The sequence below is a fragment of the Callithrix jacchus genome, chromosome 3 (genome assembly GCF_049354715.1).
Source record: "Callithrix jacchus isolate 240 chromosome 3, calJac240_pri, whole genome shotgun sequence".
NCBI classification, from domain to species: Eukaryota; Metazoa; Chordata; class Mammalia; order Primates; family Cebidae; genus Callithrix; species Callithrix jacchus.
Window position 1 is genome coordinate 30,308,221 of NC_133504.1, and position 25,484 is coordinate 30,333,704.

The window sequence follows — 25,484 nt, forward strand, 5'->3', positions numbered from 1 at the left end:
ACACAAGCCTGTGTCTGCTTCCTTTTTCTCAGCTCTAGAAGCAGCTCCAAAGGGAGGGATGGTCCAAAGGCACCTGGTGATTTCTTAGCATGGCATCCTCCTTTATTGACATTCAAGCTAGGCTCTTCAGTCTTTTTTCTTAGGAAGAGTACTGACATTAAGAAGCCGTGAAATTAATGTCCACATAAAGTATTTCAGGTCATGGAACATTAACAGGACAGTAAACCAGTTTTCTTCAACATAAAAAAAAAAGGAAAAACATAACAATATACAGTTGACACTTAAACAATGTGGGGATTACAGTGACAAACCCCACTCTGTGTACAATCTTTGACTCCTCAAAAACTGGACCAACAGCAGCATACTGTTGATGGAAGGCTTCCTGATAACATAAAAAGCTGAGTAACATGCATCTCATGTTCTGTGTATTATGTACTGTATTCTCACAATATAGTAAGCTTAAGAAAGGCACACTTTATTAAGAAAATCACAAGGAGTAAAAAATAATCTACTCTTTATTAATTTAAGTGATCATCATAGAGGTGCTCATTCTCATTCTCTTCCCACTGAGCAAGTGGAGAGTAGGAGGAGAAGGAGGAGGAGGAGGAGAAGGAGGAGGAGGAGGAGAAGGAGGGATTGTTTTTCATCTCTCAGGGATTGTAGAGGCAGAAAAAACTGCAAAATGTGGACTTGCATAGTTTAAACTCATGTTTTTCAAGGGAGAACCATATATTAAAGCAACGAAGAGAATGTATATCAAAAGGTTTTACCTAATTTCTTTCTTCCTTTTTTCCTTCCTGTTTTTCTTTCTTCCTCCATTGTTTCCTTCCTCCTTCCCTTCCTGCCTTATTATTTATTTTTATTTCTTTTTGTTGCTGTTGTTGTTTAGGGCAGGGTCTCGTTCTAGGGTGTTGCAGTCTAGACAGGAGTGCAATGGTGTGATCACAGCTCACTACAACCTTCACCCCCCAGGTTCAAGCCATCCTCTCACCTAAGCCTCCCTACTACTTGGGACTACAAATGTGTGACACCACGCCTGGCTGACTTGTGTTCTTTGTAGAAACAACTCTTTCCATGTTGCCCAATCTAGTCTCAATCTCCTGGGCTCAGCTAATTCAACTGCCTTGGGCTCCAAAACTGCTGGGATTACAGGCATAAGCCACCATGCCCAGCTGCTTCTCTCTTAATCTCCTTTTTAAACCTCATCTTTCACTGCATTGTAAAGCTCTAAAATTCCTTCTGTCTCTTTCTCTCTTCATTTTCACAATTGACACAAATCTCTCCCCATTCTCTTGCCACTCCAACTCCATCTTCCTCCTTGTCCTGCTTCTTCAAAGGCCAGAGAAATCTTACAAATTGAGATGAAAGAAATCTGTGGCAAGAGGAAGGCCAGGCATCACGGCTCAGTGTTCTAAAGTTATGTGGTCTCTGTCCTCAGACAAAGCTGTCCCGTCTGCCTCCCTCGCATGAACTGCATCTTCCTCTTATGAGCCTTCATCATCCACCATCCACTCTGCTGGCCAGTCCACTTCAACATGAATCTAAATGGCACCTCCTCCAATCTGCATCCCAAACCACCCCAATTTCATCCTCATGGATTGTTGTGAGTCACCTTTGCAGGATCATCCCACAGGCTGACTGGTCTAGTGAGGTCACCTCCAACCTCCGCAAACCTCACCCAAGGTTCCTGCCCCTTTACTGAGTCCAGGCTCACCTGCCCTCTAGGGACCCTTGGCATTGGTGAGCCAGCCCTACATTCCTGTGAGTCTCACCTCTCAGAAACTCTATCATGTTCTCACAGTGAATATCAGAGAAAAATCCTTTGCACTTTTGCAGAGGCAAGAAGTACACTTTTTTACTTTTTCTTTTATTTTTATAAGTTTTATTTTCAAAATAAGTTTTCCATTCACAGCAGGATTGGGCAGAAGGTACAGAGATGTCCCACATACGCCCTCCCTCTAAATAAGCACAGCCTCTACCACTATCGGCATCCTATCCAGAGTGGCACATTGGTTACAACTGATGAACCTCCATTGACACAACAGTATCACCTGAGTCCACAGTTTACACCAGGGTTCACTCTTGGTGGTGTACAGTCTATTGGTGATGACAAATGCATAATGACATGTATCTGCCACCATGGCACCACACAGAGTGGCTCCCAGAACTGAACAGATCTCTGTGCTCCACCTACTCATCCCTCCCTCTCCCCAACCTCTGGACACCACTGACTCTTTTACTCTCTTCATAGTTTCCCCTTTTACAGAAGGCCGTATGGTTGGAATCATACAATAGTAGCCTTTTTATACCATGTTCCCACAAGAACGTCTTTGAATTCCTAGTCTGGAGCAATCAGAGCCTTGCTCTCAGCACATGCAGAAATGGGAGACCTTTAGAGAACTGTCTCCACAGTCACATCTTCTCTGCCACTGCTACCTGCCATTTGTAAGGTACACTGAGTTACAGGAAGAGATATAGACAAGATAGAAATGTATACAAAATGTATCAGACTTTCAAGATTACAATTCCACAAACTCCAAATTTCAAATTCCAGAAACACTTTACAGTTAATCCCCACACCTGCTTCTTCCTACATCTCTTGATATTGAAACAACATAATTTTTTTTAGACAATGTCTTACTCTGTCACCCTTCCTCCCAGGCTGCAGTGCAGTGGCACAATCTGGGCTCACTGGAACCTCAAGCTTCTGGGTTCAAGTGATTCTCCTGCCTCCACCTTTTGAGTAGCTGGGATTACAGGCATGTGCCACCACACCCCGCTAATTTTTGTATTTTTAGTAGAGACAGCATTTCACCATGCTGGCCAGGTTGGTCTCAAACTCCTAACCTCAGATGATTCACCTGCCTCAATCTCCCAAAGTTTTAGAATTACAGGCATGAACTACTGCACCTGGCCAAAACAGCATAATTTTTGAAAAAAAAAAACAAAAAAAAACTAAACCTATAACAGTATTTTATAAAACGTGTGGGTGTAAAAATTCACTAACGGTTGTATAAAATTCACTCTTTGTTCATAGGACAGATGGAAGAAAATGAAGCATTGTCACAGTTCATTCATCATCATCCGTCACTGGGCAGATTCTAAGAGGTTTTGAATCACACCCCATACAGAAATAAGGCTTTAGTGCTTCTGAAAATGTATCAGTGAAGGAATGGATGTGAGACCTGTCATTCAAATTGTAAAAGGAGAGCTCACCTAACTCATAGTCCAGATAAATGCCAATTCCTCTGGGTTTCTCCTTCAGGGGAAGGTAGACAGTGGCAGCACCTCGGGCCACATACTCACCCTTCCGCAGCAGGATAGCCCAGCACATGCTGTGTCCTGACAGGGGCCACTCTCCCTTCTTCCTGGGCAGGGAGTCCTTACACACCCCCACGGCCCACATGGGCTTGTCATCCACTTGCACCTCCCAGTAATGCCGGCCACAGGTGAAGCCCTCTGAGCCCAGGACCACGAGATGGCACAAAAATCTCTTTGGATTCCAGCGAACTCTCTGCCTTTTCTTAACAAATGTCACACATTTCTTATCCTCGGAGACACGCAGATGAGGATGTGCAGTTTTGGGATCCAGAGTAACGTCTTCTCTAAACTTCTGTAAGATTTTCTGAAAAGCCGAGTAGGGTGGGGGAAGCCTGAATTCTTCCTTCCGAGGCTGCACGGAGTGGACAGCCGGGGACTTCAGGCCGTCAAATCTGGCCAGGACGCTCCTGACATCCATCAGCAGGTTCACGTCTGCCATCACACTCGTCTCTGCCACCTGCGTGAGTAGACTTTCCATGGTGGAAATGTGTTCTGAAAATGCCCTCATGTTTGCATGGAGTTTCTCCTGAATATCCTCTTCTTCTTCATCTAACCTGGAGAGGGCTGCCTGGTGCTCACGGTCTACAAACTTTATCAAGAGAGTCAATTCTGAGGATAATTCCTGCCTTTGGCTTTCCATCTTCTCTCTCAGCTCCAGCAATTTTCTGCCCGGGGTGGCTCGCAGCTTCCTAACTTCAGCCACCTGCCTCTTCAGGGGCTGGATGTAACTGCGGAGCCTTTCCCTGTGATGAGAGGCAGCCTTCTCTATGGGCCTCATGTGGTGGCCCTGGTGGTCAGGGGGCTGAGTGCACAGGGGACACAGCACCACCAGGTCCTCCTCGCAGAAAACGCTCAGGGGCTGGTTGTGCTTCTCACACAGGGGCGTCTCTTCCTGCCTGGCTTCACTGACGCTGGCTTTCTGGAGTAGCTTGGCAATGTCCATCATCCGTCCCATCTGGGTGTTGTTCCTGAAGTGCCTCTCTGGACATTGGTGACGACAGACAGGGCAAAGGAACAATTCCTGCAGATCCGTCCAGGACTGTTGGATGCAGGAACGACAGAAGTTGTGCCCACATTCGATGGTGATGGGATCACTCAGGACATCCAAACAGATGGAGCACTTGGCCTCTTCCTGGAGTCTTGCCAGGGCTGCTGCCTCCGCCATTGGACTGTGGATGAAGGTCTGGACAGAGAAGCTGCTCTGCTTTCAGATCTCCCTGACCTTTCTGTCCTGCAGGTGTCCCTGTCAGTTGAAGATTGTCCTTGATGTCCTCTGGGGCCACCAGCCTCAGCAGCTGAGAGCAGCTCTGTGGCAGGTCACAGAGTAGTGGGGCGAGTAGCTGTGAAAGAAAGAGAATTTGAAGCCAAGCTCAGCAATTGTCTTGGTCAGAAGATGACATGACTCTAAAGTGCCTGTGAGGTCCTGGGGACAAGAAGGAATTCCTTCATTTAGAAAAGGCTGACATTCTCCTGATACCTACAAAACCCATCCTGCTGCAGGAAGCCCACCTTGGAGCAGACCTTCCTTCCTCCTATACTCTGCTCACTCCCATGTTTAAGGCAACCAATGATTCTTCTTTCCACCCCAGCCCCCACATCCAAATCAACCACATGGGGCTCTATGGTTCTGTGGAAAGAGCAAGGTCTTTGGGGCCAAATGCCCTGTGTCTGAGTTTGATTCCAGACTTACTCACATGCTCTGTGTGTTATCTGGGGAAACTTACTTAACCTACTGGACTCTAGGAGAATCAACTACAGAAGGATAAAAATGGAAACTTCAATCACAGCAACTCTGTGAAAAACCTACAATAGCATATGGCACTTTTAGGTTTAAACCACAGATGCTTCTGACGGTGCTGGATTCATGACCCAATGTGTACTGGTCATCTGAGCTTTTCACCTGCTGCACATGCCGACTGTGTACATAGATGGCTGGAGGTTTAATGAGATTTGATTGACCGTGAAGACCCTGTCAAGTAAGAAAACTGAGTTTTCCAATGATGCTCAGAATGAAATTGGAGATTAGAATTCCAGTGTGGAATAAAGCTGGGAAACACACACTTACAGACACACAACTCATCTTTGAAGTCATCTGGGAGCTACCATTTAGTAAAGGATTTGTAGGAGCAAGATTTTGAGTAGGACTGTAGCTTACTGTTAGAAACAGGTACTGATTCTGAAATGGAAGATGAAAGGCTGAGAGGCTGACAGAGATTTCAGTCGTCTTTCAAGTGTTGGGGAAAATTCAGAGCACTCTACGGAGGGTGTGTCATGGATACAACCCTGATGTGTAAATTAGGATCCGAGAACAGCTATTCAATAGAAGGAAGAATACATCAAAATGATGCCAGCCCTTAAAGAGTCTGATGATTCGATTATCACCATGGCCTTGGGGGCATAAGACATTCTGGGTTTGATGAATAGGGGCCAAAAGCTGACACTGCAAGTGTTAAAATGTAGAGAGTGTTGGTGATCAGTGGTGTCACAGAAAGGGTCATACATAGTTGCTGAGAACGTAAATTCTAGAAACCAATAGACAATTAGGAAAGCAAAGCAGATCATTTACATAATGCAGACACATCAGAGTGGAGAACAGCGGAAATGATTCTTTGTGCCTCACCTGACTGGCAAGGTTAAAGTGATTGAAGACACAGGGCAGGGAAGCAGGAAGGAGAGGAAGCCTGATGGGTTGAGAGCAGGGGATGAGCTTGGCTTCCTGGGCCAAAATTTTAGCTCCTCTGTCTATGGCCTGGTGACACGTGACTAGCCAGGAAGGACTAATTCAAGAGATGTTCCTAGCAGCAGGAAGATACTCAGTGGTGTGTAATCATACCCCAGGCTGTCCACACTTGGAATCCCATTGTCATGGAGCCCATCCTTGATCATCCCCAATACCACCCTTCACAAACTACCGGCTTGTCCCTCAGGGCCCCTGCCCCTGCCCCTCACTGAACACACTGCCAGCCCCCACTATGGCCACCTCTGATCCCCTGTCAGGCTCGAGGCTCTGCTCATGCCCCTCACCCACTGGCCTGCTGCTCCCATCTGAGGACAGTGTGCCCACACCCAGGTCTCCTGTTTCCAGCTCTCTGCAGCTTCCACCTTCCCTCACATTCTCCCAACACCTTTGTACAAGCAGATCCCTAAGTGCTCTCCTGTTCTGTCTCCAGCAGTCAGCTCATGTGTTCCCTCCTTTTGACCAAGCACCCCCTGGCCTCCATGAGGACTCACCTCCCTGACACAGTGTCACAGAGCAGCAAGGACAGTACCATGAGCTCTTTTTCTAACCTTAAGACTGTTGTAAATCTGCCTTGATTTGAATATCTGCAGTCCCGGTAAATGTGAATCACACTTGTAATCCTAGTACTTTGGGAGGCTGTGGCAGGTGGATCACTTGAGGTCAGGAGTTTGAGACTAGCCTGGCCAACATGGTGAAACCCCATCTCTACTGAAAATACAAAAATTAGACAGACGTGGTGGCACACGCCTGTAATCCCAGCTACTCAGGGGGCTGAGAAACAGAATCGCTTGAACCCAGGAGGCAAAGTTTGCAGTGACCCGAATTTGCACCACTGCACTCTAGCCTGGGTGACAGAGCGAGTTTCCGTTTCAAAAAGTAAAATCAAATAACTGGATCCTGAGTTTGGATTTTTTCTAGAAATGCTGGCTTCTGCCAGGCAGATCAGATGTCTAGGAGGCCAGGGGGTTCCCTATGCTCCAGCTTCCTGCAGGCACAGGGTTCCACTTTCCACTTACCTGGAGTAGGTGACTCAGAAGCGTGTTGCGGACCGGTATCTAAGAGCGTCCTGAGAACCACTTCCGCACCAGACTGAGAGGTTGCCACTGAGACCAGGGCTTATATACACCAGCAGGAAGGCGGGGCTGAGAATCCCGCCCACACAGGAGTGCGGCCCCAATCCCAAGTTGCCTGGGCAGGGCCAGGCTGTGGACGATAGCGTGTTAAGAGGTCCTATGGGGTAGGAGGAGCCTCTCATGCATGATTCAATTACAACAGTGAGCCAGGCGACTTGAATATAGATAACCTAATTCACATCTCGTTAATCCTTGATTTTCTCAAAGCACTTTAATCCCATCTATGCAGATGAGGACACAAGAGCTCTGAAAGACTCCATAGTGCCTCTTCAAGTCTCGCCCAGCTGTGTGTGTTCTGGAGCCCACAAGTTTCACTCTCACTTCTGATACAATTTTCTTTCTTTCTCTCTCTTTCTTTCTTTCTTTCTTTCTTTCTTTCTTTCTTTCTTTCTTTCTTTCTTTCTTCTTTCTTTCTTTCTTCTTTCTTTCTTTTTCTTTCTTTCTTTCTTCTCTTTTCTTTCTTTTTTCTTCTTTCTTTCTTTTTCTTTTTTTCTTTCTTTCTCCCTCCCTTTCTCCCTCCTTTCCTTCCTTCCCCCTCTTTCTCTCTTTCTTTTCTTTTCTTTAAGATGGAAGTTTGCTCTTGTTGCCCAGCTTGGAGGGAAATCGTACAATCTTGGCTCACTGCAATCTCCACCTCCCAGGTTCAAGCTTTTCTCCTGCCACAGCCACCCAAGTAGCTGGGATAACAGGAATGCGGCACCATGTCCAGCTAATGTTGTATTTTTTAGTAAAGACAGAGATTCTCCTTGTTGGTCAGGCTAGTCTAGAACTCCCAACTCATGTGATCTGCCCACCTCCAATTACAGGAGTAAGCCATTGCACCGACCAGCCCCGATGCAATTTCTAGCACTGCTGGAAAAGGGTGGACTTTACCCTTCGGTTTTGGAGGCCTGGATTGAGTACACCTCCTGCTCACTGCCCCTCAAAACAAGTTGAAGCTATTTCACTGGCTGTAGAATTTCCCATCATCAGGTTGAGGTATATAGAGAACAACTCTGGGCCAGCCTGAACCCAGGAAGAAAAACTAAAAAGTCTGAAGCCAAAAAGAAGTTGTGCAGATGTTTGATGGTTTACGTTCCAGGAATCATTGTCTCCAAGGGATGACCTGAGTACAAGGAAGATTTGGGAGGAAAAGAGAACCTGGGACAACCACAGTGAAACAGGAAGCCCCAAGGCCAAGAGGCAGGAAGGCCCAATGTGGGGTCCTGGCTTTTGAGCACCTGTTGATGCCTTTTCCTGTTGAAACCCTACAGGGTAGGCCCAGCAGCCATTAGAATGAACCCCACTTTCTCCCATGCTTCAGCCCACTCCCACCCTGAGGCAGATCCCAGGTCCTACCTGAGTGGATTTTCCAAGTGACGGCCTCCACCCACCTGTACCTCATGGCCCCTGCAGTGATTTGCTCCACTTCACTCTACCTCATGCCTTTACACTCTCTACAAGTGATCTTTTCAAATTGCAATTTTAATCATGCTCCTTCATACACTGGAGCCACTTTTACAACCCTTGAAAAGAAGCACGCTCCTTATGATGTTCCCAAAGGGCCTGACAATCTGGGCCTCACCTAATCTCCATCTCATCCTTCACCTCTAATCCACACTGAGCACAGGGAATTCCTTTGACAGGGAACCTTTGCAAAGATGACTTTTGTCCATCGGAATTTTTATGCTGTAACACATTGTTTACTCCCTGATTTACAACCACTCTTTCTTCAGATGTCTGCCTAATCTTACTTTCTCTTGAAAGCATTTTCTGAACTCTGAAATTCTGTGACACCTTATATTTATTTCTAACAGATTTTTCTTAAGTGAGTTTCAGTTCATAAGTGGTGGCATTTGCAATGATTTTTCAATCATTCATGCTCCTTTGTAAAAAAGAATATTTCATTGTATGCTGCAAATCTATCAAACAGATTATTCAGCAGGGCATGATGGCTCATGCCTGTAATACCAGAATTTTGGGAGGCCGAGGCAGGCAGACCACTTGGAACCAAGAGTTTGAGACCAGCCTGGCCAACATGGTGAAACCTGTATCTACCAAAAATATAAAAATCAGCCTGGTGTGGTGGTGGGCGTCTATATTCCCAAGTATTTGTGAGGCTGATGCAGGAGAATAACTAGAGCCTTCACAGAATTGGACTGTGCTTAATAAGTCCTTTGCAGCTTTGCTACTCGTGTGTGTCATAATCAATTCTTTATTTGCAACACCAAGATCCCTAGACTTTACAATATCAGCCAGTGACAACCTGAAATTCCTACATTTATATTTTATAAGAATAATCTGGTTTCTGTTTGCCTTTTGTTTTGTTTTCTGATACTGAGTCTCACTCTATTGCCCAGGCAGGAGTGCATTAAGTAGCACAATCTCCACCTCTCAGGCTCAAGTGATTCTCTTTTTCTTTTTCCTTTTTTTTTTTTAAAGGTCATCAGTTATTTAATTAGATTTTTAGGACATTTAAAGCACCTATTTGTGAGGATAAATTTCATTTGTCAGGGCAAACACAGATCGCAGGTAGCCCTGGAGCTGAGGAATAGCTTTGATTTTTGGTAAAACTTGTGAGTCCACAGTTTTCTGATCAATCTTGCGCTGCTCTGTAATCTCGTTTTTCTCTTTTTCTGTGTCGAAGATCTCACCTTCCTGGTGTCTGGGCTTCCACAGCTTCTTCTTCTTCTTGAAGTAAGCCTCAGTAAGATGTTTTGGGATTTTTACATTGCTGATATCAATTGGTTGAGGTGGCAATGACAAATTTCTGATGCGTTCTTCACATTGGAACTCGATTGAGGACCAGAAGTCCAGTCACAAGTAACAAGCCACTAGCCAGCTGCTTCAGGAAAACCACCCTCTTGTTCCTGTGGCATCCAGTGAGGATGATCAGAATTGTCCCGGGGGTAATGCTGGCTCGCAGTTTTCTCATGTGCTGACTAAAGGGTTTTTTCCCGTGGCTCAACAGCTTTCGAGGCACATCTTCAGTAGGATAATACCTAGGCATTTTGCGAAGTCTAACCACCCGGTACCGCCATTTTTGTCACCATCAACTGGTTTTGTAACAGTTGCAAGAACCTTCTCCTTCTTTTTCTTTCCAACCTTGGATTTAGCTGCTGAGTACTTCCTCTTGTACAAGGCTTTTCTGGAATACATGGCTGATCGGGAATACTGGCCAATTCCTCTGACAAGAACAGGATTGCGGCTGCAATGGGGCTTCCCCTTCTTGGGCTTTTTAGCCTTGAGGCTACCCTTCTTCACTTTGCTATCTGCATCAGCCTTCTTGGCTTCAGGTTTCTTCTCTTTAGTATCCGGCTTCTCAACTTTTTCACCCGCCATCTTGCAAGATGGGAAAGAGCGCGATTCTCTTTTTCTTACTCACTCAACTTTATCTCTCAGAAGCGAATTGCTCTTCCTTGCCTTTTCCTTCTTGTGCCTTATCGTTGACTTTCTTTCCATCCCGTGTGTTCTGCTTTTGTTGTCATGCCTGTTCGGCTTAAATAGCTTACATCCAATGGGGTCCCTTTCAGAACCAACTTCCTCTGCTATTCTCCTGCCTCAAGGTGGGCAGATTATGAGAATTGACTGAGTAACATGCGTTGAGTTTCACAACTTTGTAAATGTCCCCAACTTTTTCATGAAGCCTCTGTTTTGAACTCTCACTGTAGGTGGAAAATGGTTTGCAAATTATATGGAAGGTAAATTTTAATGAAAAAATAAACGGCCTCACTGGAGTCTATAAAGAGGTCCCCTTTCGAACCCTGTCTTCAAAAGCAAATGCTTCTGAATATATTTTTGTTCGTTTGTTTTGTTTGAGATAAAGTTTTACTCTTGTTGTCCAGGCTGGAGTAAAGTGGCATGATCTCAGCTCACTGCAACCTCCATCTCCCGGGTTCAAGCGATTTTCCTGCCTCAGCCTCTCAAGTAGCTGGGACTACAAGCATGTACCACCAAACCTGGCTAATTTTTGTACTTTAGTAGAGACAGGTTTTTGCCATGTTGACGAGGCTGGTCTTGAATTCCTGACATCAAGAGAACCTCCTGCCTCAACCTCCCAAAATGTTGGGATACGGGCATGAGCCACCACACTTGGCCACTTTTGAAGGTGTTTTGGGCATACTATGAAACATTCTGGAGACAGAAGGTTGCAGGTCTGCAGTTTCCTGAGACACTCACATGGCTGAGCCTGTCAGGTGGAAGCCCACATTGCTGAACTTGGTTTCTTCCTAAGTGCTGCCACAGCCAGAGAGCCAGGCCCTTCAGTCATGTCTGTAAATCCCTGTGTGAGCAGAGTCAAGAGTCAGGGACTTAATAAACCACATCTTTACTTTGCCTGGTGCTACCTTCTGAGGTCCAGCTCTTCTACTTGACACCCCCAGCCCACATGACACATGTCTATGTCACCAATTCCTGGGGAGAAGTCCCTGAGGTCACAGATCTTGACAGTGGTGGATGGAAGCAGCCAAACCTAAAGTACATGGAATCTTAGGGGTTTTGCCACACAGTGACTGTTCTTCCTCATAGTGGACAGTGAGTGAGAAGCAGGGGAAGAACCTTTTCTGGGAGTTGATGGTGTTGGGGGAGGCTCATTCAGTGCATGAAATTAATGAGATCTGTGCCCTGCACAGAACTACACATGCTGCTTCATCTGATGCACCCTCACAGCATTTATGGTTCCAATCAAGAGTTGAGAAAATTAAGGCCAGTTTTTTTTTTTTTTTTCTGAGACAGAGTTTCACACTTATTGCCCAGGCTGGAGTGCAATAGTGTGATCTCGGCTCACTGCAACATCCACCTACCAGGTTCAAGCGATTCTCCTGTCTCAGCTTCCCAAATAGCTGGGATTACAGGCATTCCCAACCATGCCCAGTTAATTTTGTATTTTTAGTAGAGACGGTTTTTCTCCATGTTGGTCAGGCTGGTCTTGATCTCAGGTGATTCATCCACCTCACCCTCCCAAAATACAGGGATTACAGGCATAAGCCAACACACCCAGCCAGAGAGCCAGAGATGTTAAGAGTTGGAGAGTGAGATTGCAACCCTCTTAAATCTTACTCAGTTTTCAAAATTGCAGCCATAGTTTATCCTGAATCTCATTAAGGCAATAAAGAGCTCTGTGGTGGGGTTCTCTGGGAGCACCTCTTTCCTAGAGCAGGAGTCTGAGGTGACATGCTGAGCTCCACCCTCCTGCTTTGTTTCTAGAAATTTGTCTATTTCACCTAACTGTTCCTTCCTTGACATACTATTGTTCTCTTAAAATAACTTTCCTGGCCACATAGTGAAGCCCGGTCTCTACTAAAAATACAAAAATTAGCTGGGCGTGGTGGCAGGTGCCTGTAATTCCAGCTACTTGAAAGGCTGAGGCAGGAGAATTACTTGAATTGGGAGGCAGAGGTTGCAGGGAGCCAAGATCGAGCCACTCCAGCGTGGGCAACAGAGTGAGACTCTGTCTAAAAAATAAAAAATAAAAAACTTTCTATTTCTGTTTCAAACTTTATTACTTCCTTCTTCTTTCTTCTAGGTTTGGGTTCAGTGTTCTTCTAGTTCTGGAAATTATTAAATTAGATTGTTAATTTGAGATCTTTCTCATTTTTTAATGTCGTTAACTGCATGAATTGTCCCCTTAACTTAACTTTTGTGTTCACATAATCTTTGTCTATTGTATCATCATTCATGTTTAATAGTCTACATTTGTAATTTTTCTAGGAATTTCTTATCCATTTATTGGTTGTTTATGTGGTTTTGATTTTCCATAAATTAGTGATTTTATCAGATTTATTTATTTTATTAATTATAACTTTATTCCATAGTGTTCACAGAAAAATATACACTTTTGTATGCATATTTTGCATAATATGCATCTTCTGAAATCTAATGAACCTCAATTATTCCAGTGTATGTCTGTTCCAGAAAGTGTTCAAAGGCACTTGAAAAGAATGGGAATTGTGTCTTTGTATGTCCGCTACATCTAGTTGGTTTATTGTGTCGTCCAAGTCTTCTCTTTCTTACTCATCTATTTTTTTATTTGTTATTTTTAATGAGGTATAAAGCCTCCCTTAAAGTAGAACCATTTCTCACTTGTGTCAAATTTTGGTTCAGATATTTTAATGGTCTACTATTAAGTGTGTAAATGTTTATACTGTTATTTCTTCTTCCTGTTTTGAATCTTGTATTGGAGTATAATGTTCTCCTTTGTCTCTCAGAACTTTTTCTGTTTGTTTTTTATTTTTTTAGACAGAGTCTCACTCTGTCACCCAGTCAGAAGTGCAGTGGCAGGATCTCAGCTCCCTGCAACCTCTGCCTCCTGGGTTCAAGTAACTCTCCTTTCTCAACCTCCCAATTTGCTGGGGTTACAAGCACATGCCACCAAGCCCAGCTGCTTTTATTTGTATTTTTTGTAAAGGTCGGGTTTCACCATGTTGGCCAGGTTGATCTCAAACTCCTGGCTTTAAGTGATCCACCTGTCTTAGCCTCATAAAATGCTGAGATTATAGGTATGAGTCACAGTGCCAGGCCTAGAACCTTTTCTGATTTAATATCTACTTTGACTGATATAAGTATGATGACCTCTGACTGGGTACAATGGCTTACACTTTTAATCCCAGCACTTTGGGAGGCCGAGGTGGGCAGATCATGAGGTCCGGAGTTCAAGACCAGCCTGGCCAATATGGTGAAACCCCATCTCTACTAAAAATACAAAAATTGGCCAGATATGTTGGCAGGTGCTTGTAGTCCCAGCTACTTAGGAGGCTGAGGCAGAAGAATCCCTTGAACCCAGGAGTCAGAGGTTGCAGTGAGCCAATATCATGCCACTGCACTCCAGCCTGGGCAACAGAGAAAGACTCTGTCTCAAAAAAAAATAAGTATGATGACTCCTTTCTTTTGGTTACTGTTTGCATGGAATACTTTTTACATCTATTTACTTGTTTCTTTTTTGTTCTGGAAAATACATATGTAATCTTTCATCTGTTCAGGTTCAATCTGTTTGAGTCTTTGAATTTAAAGTGAACCTCCTGTAGAACATACATATGTGGATTATTTTAAAATTCATTCTTTCAATCTGTATCTAAATAAACAACTTAATCAATTTACATTAAAATGACAAGTGATTGACTGGGAACAGTGGCTCAACACCTGTAATCCCAGCATGTTTGGAGAAGTAGTCGAGCCCATTGCTTAAGCTCAGGTGTTCAAGACCAGCCTGGACAACATGGCAAAACCCCATATCTACTAAAATTACAAAAATTAGCCAGGTGTGGTGATGCATGCTTGTATTCCCAGCTACTTGGAGGCTGAGGCAGAAGAATTGCTTTAAACTGGGAAGTGAAGGTTGCAATGATCCAAGATCATACCACCACACTCCTGCCTGGGCAAAACAGCAAGACTGTATGGAAAAATACAAATACAAATAAAGAGAACTGTTAAAGAAGAACTTACTTTTGTCATTTTGCAGTTTGTCTTCTACATGCCTTAGAGCATATTTGTCTCTCATATTTTCATGCGTATCTGATGCTCAGCTAAAAGCTAAAATTGACTGACATTAGTGACAACTGACCCTGCAAGACTTCCCCTGGAATTGCAAGCCTCGAGAATTGCAAAATAGTTTTACCAGATTTTGCTGCAATTACTCTCTAGTCAATTGTTGTTTCCTATTCATCTTCCCAGAATTCTTCCCTGTTGCTGATTCACCTTGTGTTCTTTCGTTCTATTAAACTGCGCTCAAGTGTTATGTACCGAATGCATGTGTTGCCCCCAAATTCATTAGTTTAAGCCCTAATCCTCAATGTTTACTATATTTGAAGGTGAGGCCTGAGGGAGGTAATTAGGTTTAGATGGGTTCATGAGGGTGGCTTTCCTAAAATGGGATTAGTGGCTTTATAAGAAGAGGTCTCGGCCAGGTAGGTGACTCACGCCTACAATTCCAGCACTTTGGGAGGCCAAGGTGGACAGATCACGAGGTCAGGAATTTGAGACCAGGCTGACCAACATGGGGAAATCCCGTCACTACTAAAAATACAAAAAAAAAAAACAAAAAAAACAATAGCCAGGTGTTCTGGCTCACACCTCTAAACTCAGGAGGCTAAGGCAGGAGAATTGCTTGAACTTAGAAGATGGAGGGTACAGTAAGTCAAGATTGCACCATTGCACTCCAACCTGGGCAACAGAGTGAGACTCCATCTTAAAAAAAAAAAAAAAAGTCTCACTGTGCACAGAAGTAAGAGGGCATGTGAATACACAGTGATATGATGGCTGCCTACAAGCCAAGAGAAAAGGCCTCAGATTGAAACCTTTCTTGCTGGCCATTTGATCTCAGACTTTCCAGCTTCCACAACTATGAAGAAATCTATTTATATTGTTGAAGCTGCCCAGTCTATTGTATTTTATTATGGTAGCCCAAGCAGATGAGATCTTACATAGATCAGCATTGCTAAGTTTTGTGAACTCTTCTAGTGAATTACTAAACCTGAGGGTAATTTCAAGGACCTCTTGAACTTGTAGTGGTGATTAGAAAGATTTTATTCCGAGCCAAGCACAGTGGCTGACACCTGTAATCCCAGAACTTTGGAAGGCCAAAACAGGTGGATTACCTGAGGTCAGGACAGGAGTTCAAGACTAGCCAGACCAACATGGTGAAACCCTGCCTCTACTAAAAATACAAAAAAATTAGCTGGGTGTGGTGGCATGTGCCTGTAATCCCCGCAAATCTGGAGGCTGAGACAGGAGAATTGCTTGAACTCGGAGGCAGAGGTTGCAGTGAGCAGATATCATTCCATTATACTCCAGCCTGGGTGACAGAGTGGGACTCCATCTCAAAAAAAAAAAAAAAGAAAGATTTTGTTCTCTATGACACTAGTTTGAGAGTATGAAGAGATTATACTGTTATTTTAAAAGTAGATGTACAGTAAATAACTTCATTTTTTAGAAATAAGTTTATAATTTTTAGTAATTGTAGATAACATTTTGGTGAAATAGATGGCACGTATGTATTTTTAAGAAACTTTTTTAGTGGTAAGAGCACTTCTCATGAGATCTACCCACTCAAACATGTTTTAAGTGTGTATCACACCATTGTTGAGCATACATACAATGTCATGCAGCTCAACTGTCTTGTGTAACTAAAGTGGAATGCCAGATGATTAGTAACTTTCCATTTTCCCCAGCCCTTGGCAAACACCAGGCCTTTCAGGTTCTGTGAATCTGGCTATTTTAGATAGCTCATACAAGTGGAAACATGCAGGATTTTTTCTGTGACAGCTTAGTTTTCTTTGCATAATGACCTAAAAGTTCATCCATGTTTTTATATATTGCACAATTTTCTTCTATTTTAAGGCTGAAAAGTGTTCCATTGTATGCATGAGTCACATTTTCTTTATCCAGTCATCTGTCAATGGAAATCGAGGTTGTTCATCCATCTCAGGTATTGTAACAAGTATTGCAATAAACATGAGAGTTTTAATAGCTCTTCAAAATTCTAATTTTTAGGCCAGGCACAATGACCCATGCCTGTAATTTCAGACCAAGGTGGGTGGATCACTTGAGGTCAGGAGTTCAAGACCAGCCTGGCAACCTTGTGAAATTTGGTCTCCACTAAAACACACACACACACACACACACACACACACACACACACACACACACAAATTACCCAAGCATGATGGTGTGTGACTGTCATCCCAGCTACTCTGGAGGCTTAGACATGAGAATCACTTGAAACTGGGAGGTGGAGTTTGCAGTGAGCTGGGGAACAGAGCGAGACTCCGTGTTGAAAAAAAATTCTAATTTTAATTATTTTGAATAAATATTCAGAAATGAGATTGCTGCTCGGTGTAGCAGCTCACGCCTGTAATTACAGCTTTTTTGGAGGCTGTGGCTGGTGAATCACAAGGTCAGGAGATTGAGACAATCCTGGCTAACAAGGTGAAACCCTGTCTCTACTAAAAATACAAAAAAATCCCAAAATAGCTGGGCATGGTGGCACGTGCCTGTTGTCCTAACTACTGAAGAGGCTGAGGTAGGAGAGTCGCTTGAACCCAGGAGACATAAGTTGCAGTGAGACAAGGTCACACCACTGCACTCTAGCCTGGGTAACATTGAAAGACTGTCTCAGAAAAAAAAGAATAACATTGCTGGATTATATGGTAATTCTATTTTTATTTTTTGAGAAATTTTCATAGTATATTCATAGCAGCTGCATCATTTCACTGTCCCATTAAAAGTGTCCAAGGGTTACAGTTTCTCCACATTGTCACCAATAGTTGTTGTCTTTTGTTTTATATTTGTTTATCGCCATCCGGACAGGTGTGAGAGGATATCAGGGTTTTCATACGCATTTTCCTGATCATTAGTGATGTTTGGGTTTTTGCATATGCATGTTGGCCATGTGAATACATTCCTTAGGGAAAAATGTGTATTAAACTCTTTTGCTCATTTTTAATTGAGTTTTATGTCTGGGTTTTTGTTTGTTTTTACAAGGTAAAAAAGTATTTTACAAAAAAAATTATTTTAGGGATTACCCCCGTTTTATGATGTATGGTTTGGAAATATTTTCTCTCAATCCATTGTCTGGTTTCTTGCTGTAATTTTTACTTGACTGTGTACAAACGTTTTAGTTTGATAGAGTCCCACTTGCTTATTTTTGTTTTCTGTGTTTTTGTTTTTGAAGTCCTTGTCAAGACCAGTATCAGGAAGCTTCTTACCTGTTTTCTCTCATAGAAATTTAAAGTCTTGGGTCTTAGGTGTAAGTGTTGAATCTATTTTGAGTGAATTTTCCTTGTGGTATAAGATAAGGGCTCGGTTTTACTCTTTTGAATGTAGACATCCAGTTTTCCCAGCACCATTTGATGAACTATTAACCTTTCACCATTATGTGTTCTTTATACCCTGGTTGCATATATGTGCATGAACTTATTTCTAGGCTTACGATGTTGCTTCACTCGTCTACATGTCTGTCTTTATTCCAGTACCACAATGTTTTGTTTTGGGGTTTTGTAATATATTTTCACATCTGGAACTGTGATACTTCCAGTTTTGTTATTTTTCTCCAGATTGACTTGGTAATTTGTACTCTTCTGTGAATAGGTTAAATTTGAATATTATAATTATTATATAATTTTTATATATAATATTATATGACATACATAATTATATATAATATATTATATAATTATATAACAATTGTCTCATTCAATATTATATTATTTAAATTATATATTTTTTCTCTATTCACAAAAATATAATAATTTGAACTATTATTCAAATTATAAACTACTCAAAAAAGAGTATAAATAATAATGTGAACTTTTGAATATTTTTTTAATTTTGTAAAAATTTTATTGAAATTTTGATGGGGATTGCACTGAATCTGTAAATCACTTAGTGTGGTATGGACTTTTTAATAATAATAATTCTTCCAATGTATAAACATGGAATGTCCTTCCATTTTTTCTGTCTTAATTAAATTTTTAATCAATATTTTATAGTTTTTACTTTACAAGTCTCTCACCTTATTAATTAGGTTTATTCATAAATATTTTTATCATTTTGGTACCATTGTAAATGGTATTGTTTTCTTAATTTCCTTTTCTTTTCTTTTTTTTTTTTTTTTTGAGATGGAGTTTCGCTCTTGTTGCCCAGGCTGGAGTGCAATGGCTTGATCTCGGCTCACTGCAACCTTTGCCTCCTGGGTTCAAGTAATTCTCCTGCCTCAGCCTCCAGAGTAGGTGAGACTACAGGCAGGTGCCACCATGCCCAGCTAATTTTTTGTATTTTTAGTAGAGACGGGGTATCACCATGTTGACCAGGATGGTCTCGATCTCTTGACCTTGTGATCTACCCACCTCAGCCTCCCAAAGTGCTGGGATTATAGGCATGAGCCACAGCTTCTGGCCTGTTTTTTAAATTTTCTTTTCAGATAGTTGATTGTTGGTGTATAGAAATGCAACTGATTTTCATATGTTGATTTTGTGTCAATATGACTGAACTGGAGATGGATCCAAGATGGCCGACTAGGAGCAGCCCAGGATTGCAGCTCCCAGTGAAAGTGCAGAGGGTGAGTGGATGCCACATTTCCAGATAGATTTTTATTGCTCACAGACCAGGAGATTCCCAGGCAGAGGAGCCCCATGGGTCAGTAGTATGGCTGTTTTAGCCAGCATGGCTGTTTTCACTGGTGTGGCTGTGTTGGCCAGTGCCTTAGCATGGTCTTTATCCATACAACATATACAGGTCTGGGCACTATTTTAGCTGGCAATTGGAGCTCCGGGAAGATAGAGTTGCCCATTCAACTGATAGAAATGAGGACTGAAAAAAGGAGCCAGGCCAGGAGATTTCCGGTCAAAAACACAAGGAATCTCAGCATGGCTGTTTCAGCCAGTGGAGTGGGTCACCACATGGGAAATCACACAGATCCTGATGCCTTTTCAACAGGTGACTGGAACACCTGGGAGACAGAGTTGACTGTTTAACTAAAAAAAAAAAAAAAAAAAAAAAAAAAAAAACAGGCTCTGATGCAGGGAGCCAGGTGATCAGGCTTGGCTGGTCCCACTCCCCAAAAGAAAGAGCAATCTGAAATGCTCTGGATTGAGAGTTTCACAGCAGGCACAGCTGAACCCAGGACTGTCGGGCTCTGTGGGGGAGGGTGTCTACCATTTCCAAGGCAATCCACCTCTATGGAGGTAGTCCATCATTGCTGAGGCAGCCTGCCATTACAGAGAGAGCCCACCATGATAGAGATGGGCTGCCATTCCCAAGGCAGTTCTAGCTATACCCATATAAACAGGACTACAGGGAAGTTCATATGACAGCTGGGCAAAGCTGCTGCAGGCAGATATTAATTTGCTGCCCCCTCACTGAGCAGGGAAGTTCTTCTAAAGGCAGCAGCACAACAGAAACTTATAAATAAAGCACTGACTCCCTGGGACAGAGAACCCGGAAAATAAAAGGGGGGCAGTATATAAGTTCTGATTCAGCAGACTTAAATGTACCTGCCAAGCAGCTCTGAATGAACAATGGAGCTCACAGATCAGCACTTGAGCTCCTATAAAGGACAGACTGTCTCCTCAAGCAGTTTCCTGACCCCCATATATCCAAAGAGTCACCTCATAAAAGAGAGCTCAGACTGACATCTGGTGGGTATCTTTCAGAGACAAAGATAGCAGAAGAAGAAACTGGCAGCAACCCTTACTGTTCTGCAGTTATTGCAGGTGATCCCCAGGCAAGCAGGGCCTGGAGTGGATCTCAGCACTCTTATGGCAGAGGGACCTGACTGGTAGAAGGAAAACTAAGAAACAGAAATAACTTCATCATCAACAAACTGGACAACCACTAAGAGACCCAATCTGAAAGTCAATGACTAAAAAGACAACAGGAAGATAAATACACAAAGATGAAAAGAAACCAGCTCAAAAATAATGAAAACACCTGAAACAAGAACACCTCTCCTCCTATAAGGGATCATAAGTCCTCACCAGCAAGGGAACAAGGCTGGATGGAGAATTGAGTGTGATGAATTGACAGAATCAGGCTTCAGAAGGTGGGTAATAAGAAACTTCTGTGAGCTAAAAGAACATATTCTAACTCAATGCAAAGAAACTAAGAACCTTCAAAAAAGATATGACAAAATGCTAACGAGAATAAACAACTTAGAAAGAAATATACGTGAATTGATGGAGCTGAAAAACACAACACGAGAACTTCATGAAACATACACAAGTTTCAACAGACAAATTGACCAAGCAGAAGAAAGGATATCAGAGTTTGAACATCAACTCAATGAAATAAAATGAGAAGGCAAGATTAGAGAAAAAAGAGTAAAAAATGAACAGAATCTCTGAGAAATATGGGACTATGTGAAAAGACCTAATCTACATTTCATAGGTGTACCTGAATGTGATGAAGGGAATGTATCTAAGCTGGAAAATACTCTTCAGTATATTATCTAGAAAAACGTTCCCAACCTAGCAAGGCAGGCCAACATTCAAGTCCAGGAAATACAGAACACAGCAAAGACAATCCTCAAGAAGAGCGATCACAAAGCACATACTCATAAGATTCATCAAGGTTGAAATAAAAAAGAAAATGCTAAGGGCAGCCAGAGAGAAATGTCAGATTACCCACAAAGGAAAGCCCATCAGACTCACAGCAGATCTCTCTGCAGAAACCCTACAAGACAGAAGAGAGTGGAGGCCAATATTCAATATCCTTAAAGAAAAGAACTTTCAACCCAGAATTTCATATCCAGCCAAACTGAGCTTCATAAGTGAAGGAAACATAAAATCCTTTATGAACAAGCAAGTACTCAGAGATTTCCTTACCACCAGGCCTGCTTTACAAGAGCTCCTGAAAGAGGCACTAAACATAGAAAGGAATAACCAGTACCAGCCACTCCAAAAACATACCAAATGGTAAAGAGCATACACAATTAGAAACTGCATCAACTAATGGGCAAAACAGCCAGCTAGCATCAAAATGGCAGGATCAAATTTACACATAACAATATTAACCCTAAATGTAAATGAGCTAAATGCCTTAATTAAAAGACACATACTGGCAAATTGGATAAGAAGCCAAAACCCAATGGTGTGCTGTATCCAGGAAACCCATCTCACATGCAAGGACACACAAAGCCTCAAAATAAAGGGATGAAGGAAGATTTACCAAGCAAATGGAAAGCAGAAAAAGCAGGAGTCACAATTTTCGTCTCAGATAAAATAGACTTTAAAGCAACAAAGGTCAAAAGAGACAAAGAATGACCTTACATAATGGTAAAAGGATCAGTGCAACAAGAAGAGCTAACGATCCTAAATATATATGTACCCAACACAGGAGCACCCAGATACATAAAGCAAGTTCTTAATGACTTATGAAGAGACTTAGACTCCTACACAATAATAGTGGGAGACTTGAACATTCCATTGTCAATATTAGACAGATCAAAAAGACAGAAAATTAACAAGGATATCCAGGACTTGAACTCAGACCTGGAACAAGCAAACCTAAAAGACATTTACAGAACTCTCCACCCCAAATCCACAGAATATACATTCCTCTCAGCACCACATCACTTCTACTTTTAATCTGACCATGTAATTAGAAGTAAATCACTCCTCAGGAAATGCAAAAGAACAAAAATCATAATAAACAGTCTCTCAGATCACAGTGCAATCAAGTTAGAACTCAGAATTCAGAAACTAACTCAGAACTGCACAGCTTCATGGAAACTGAACAACTGGCTCTTGAATGTTGACAGGATAAACAATGAAGTAAAGGCAGAAATAAAGATGTTCTTTGAAACCAACGAGAATGAAGACACAACATACCGGAAACTCTGGGACACATTTAAAGCAGTATCTAGAGGAAAATATATAGCAATAAATGCCCATATGAGAAGCAAGGAAAGCTCTAAAATCAACACCCTATCATCAAAATTGAAACAGCTAGAGGAGGAAGAACAAAAATCTCAAAATCTAACAGAAGACAAGAAATAACTAAGATCAGAGCAGAACTGAAGGAGACAGAGACAGAAAAAACCCTTCAAAAAAAATCAGTAAATCCAGGAACTGTTTTTTTGAAAAGATCAACAAAATAGACCATTAGCCAGATTAATAAAAAAGAAAAGAGAGAATAATCAAATAGATGCAATAAAAAATGATAATGGGGATATCACCACAGATCCCACAGAAATACAAACCATAATCAGAGATTATTATAAACAACTCTACACACATAAACTAGTAAACCTGGAAGAAATGGATAAATTCCTGGACACTTGCATCCACCCAAGGCTAAACCAGGAGAAGCTGAAACTCTGAATAGACCAATAACAAGGTCTGAAGTTGAGGCAGCAATTAAAAGCCTACCACCAAAAAAAAGCCCATGTCCAGATGCATTTACAGCCCAATTCTACCAGACATACAAAGAGGAGCTGGTACCATTTCTTCTGAAACTATTCCAAATAATCCAAAAAGAGGGAACATTTCCCAAACCATTTTATGAGACCAACCCCATCCTGATACCAAAACCTGGCAGAGACTCAGCAAGAGAAGAAAACTTCAGGCCAACATCCATGATGAACATAGATGCAAAAATCTTCAATGAAATACTGACAAACTGATTGCAACAGTACATCAAAAAGCTTATCCACCATGATCAAGTAGGCTTCATCCTAGGGATTCAAGGTTGGTTCAACATATGTAAGTCTATAAACATAATTCACCACATAAACAGAATCAAAGACAAAAACCACATGATTATCTCAACTGATGCAGAGAAGGCCTTTGACAAAATTCATCAGCGCTTGATGCTAAAAACCCTCAATAAACTCGGTATTGATGGAACGTATCTAAAAATAATAGAAGCTATTTATGACAAATCAGCAGCCAATATCATACTAAATGGGCAAAAACTGGAAGCATTCCCTTTGAAATCTGGCACTAGACAAGGATGCCCTCTGTCATAATTCCTATTGAATATAGTATTAGAAGTTCTAGCCAGAGCAATCCAGCAAGAAAAAGAAATAAAGGGTATTGAAACAGGAAAGGAGGAAGTCAAATTGTCTCTATTTGCAGATGACATGATTGTATATTTAGAAACTGTTGCCTCAGCCCAAAATCTCCTTACACTGATAAGCAACTTCAGCAAAGTCTCAGGATACAAAATCGATATGCAAAAATCACAAGCATTTCTATACACCAATAACAGACTTAAAGAGAGCCATATCAAGAATGAACTGCCATTCACAATTGCTACAAAGAGAATAAAATTCCTGGGAATACAACTAACAAAGGATGTAAATGACCTCTTCAAGGAGAACTACAAAACACTGCTCAACTAAGTAAGAGAGGACACAAACAGATGGAGAAACATTCCATGTTCATGGTTAGGAAGATTCAATATCATGAAAATGGCCATACTGCCCAAAGTAATTTACAGATTCAATGCTATCCCCATCAAACTACCAATGACCTTCTTCACAGAACTGGAAAAAAATCACATTAAGCTTTATATGGAATGAAAAGAGAGCCTGCATAGCCAAGCCAATACTAAGCAAAAAAAAAAAAAAAAAAAAAAGCAGGAGGCATCACACTACTGGACTTAAAACTATACTACAAGGCTACAGTAATCAAAACAGCATGGTACTGGTACCAAAACAGAGATATAGACCAATGGAACAGAACAGAGGCTTCAGAGGCAATGCCACGCATTTACAGCCATCTGATTTTCAACAAACCTAACAAAAATGAGCAATGGGGAAAGTATTCTTTGTTTAACAAATAGTGTTGGGAAAACTGGCTAGCCATGTGCAAAAAACAGAAACTGGACGCCTTCCTGAAACCTTACACTAAAATTAACTCTAGATGAATTAAAGACTTAAACATAAGTTCTAACACCATAAAAAACCCTAGAAGAAAATCTAGGCAGAACCATTCAGGACATAGGCATAGGCAAGAACTTCATGAACAATACACCATAAGCATTGGCAACTAAAGCCAAAATAGACAAATGGGACCTAGTCAAACTCCACAGCTTCTGCATGACAAAAGAAAGAGTCATTAGAGTGAATCAGCAACCAACAGAATGGGAAAACATTTTTGCAATCTACAGATCTGACAAAGGACTGATATCCAGAATCTACAAAGAACTAAAACAGATTTACAGGAAAAAAAACCAAGCAAGCCCATTCAAAAGTGGGCAAAGGACATGAACAGACACTTTACAAAAGAAGACCTACATGAGGCCAACAAACATGAAAAAATGCTCATCATCACTGGTCATCAGAGAAATGCAAATCAAAACTACATTGTGATACCACCTCACACCAATTAGAATTGCGATCATTAAAAAATCTGGAGACAAGAGATGCTAGAGAGGATGTGGAGAAATAGGAACAATTTTACACTGCTGGTGGGAGTGTAAATTAGTTCAACCATTGTGGAAGACAGTGTGGCGATTCCTCAAGGACCTAGAAATAGAAATATCATTTGACCCAGCAATCCCATTACTGGGTATATATCCAAAGGACTATAAATCGTTCTACTATAAGGACACATGCACCCGAATGTTCATTGCAGCACTGTCTGCAATAGCAAAGACCTGGAACCAACCCAAATGCCCATCAATGATAGACTGGACAGGGAAAATGTGGCATATATACACCATGGAATACTATGCAGCCATCAAAAACAATGAGTGTGTGTCCTTTGTAGGGACGTGGATGAACCTGGAAACGATTCTCAGGAAACTGACACAAGAAAAGAAAATAACATAGCGCATGTTCTCACTCATAGGTGGGTGTTGATCAGTGAGAATGC

At 41.9% G+C, this 25,484-nt stretch overlaps 2 pseudogenes across 2 annotated transcripts; both read right to left on the reverse strand.

The window, feature by feature from the left end:
* Window positions 1–522: 522 nt before the first annotated feature.
* On the reverse strand, window positions 523–7,165 carry LOC144581912 (tripartite motif-containing protein 75 pseudogene; annotated as a pseudogene). 2 transcript variants are annotated; one of them, XR_013533338.1, is made up of 2 exons: window positions 7,078–7,165; window positions 523–4,661 (listed from the first exon to the last, which is right to left on the reverse strand). The product of XR_013533338.1 is annotated as a tripartite motif-containing protein 75 pseudogene, transcript variant X1 (transcript). The 2 variants fall into 2 exon arrangements; XR_013533339.1 differs by having other exon boundaries at window positions 523–4,744; window positions 7,078–7,156.
* Window positions 7,166–9,624: 2,459 nt separating this feature from the next.
* On the reverse strand, window positions 9,625–10,535 carry LOC108590378 (large ribosomal subunit protein eL6 pseudogene; annotated as a pseudogene).
* Between the last annotated feature and the right edge of the window lie 14,949 nt (window positions 10,536–25,484).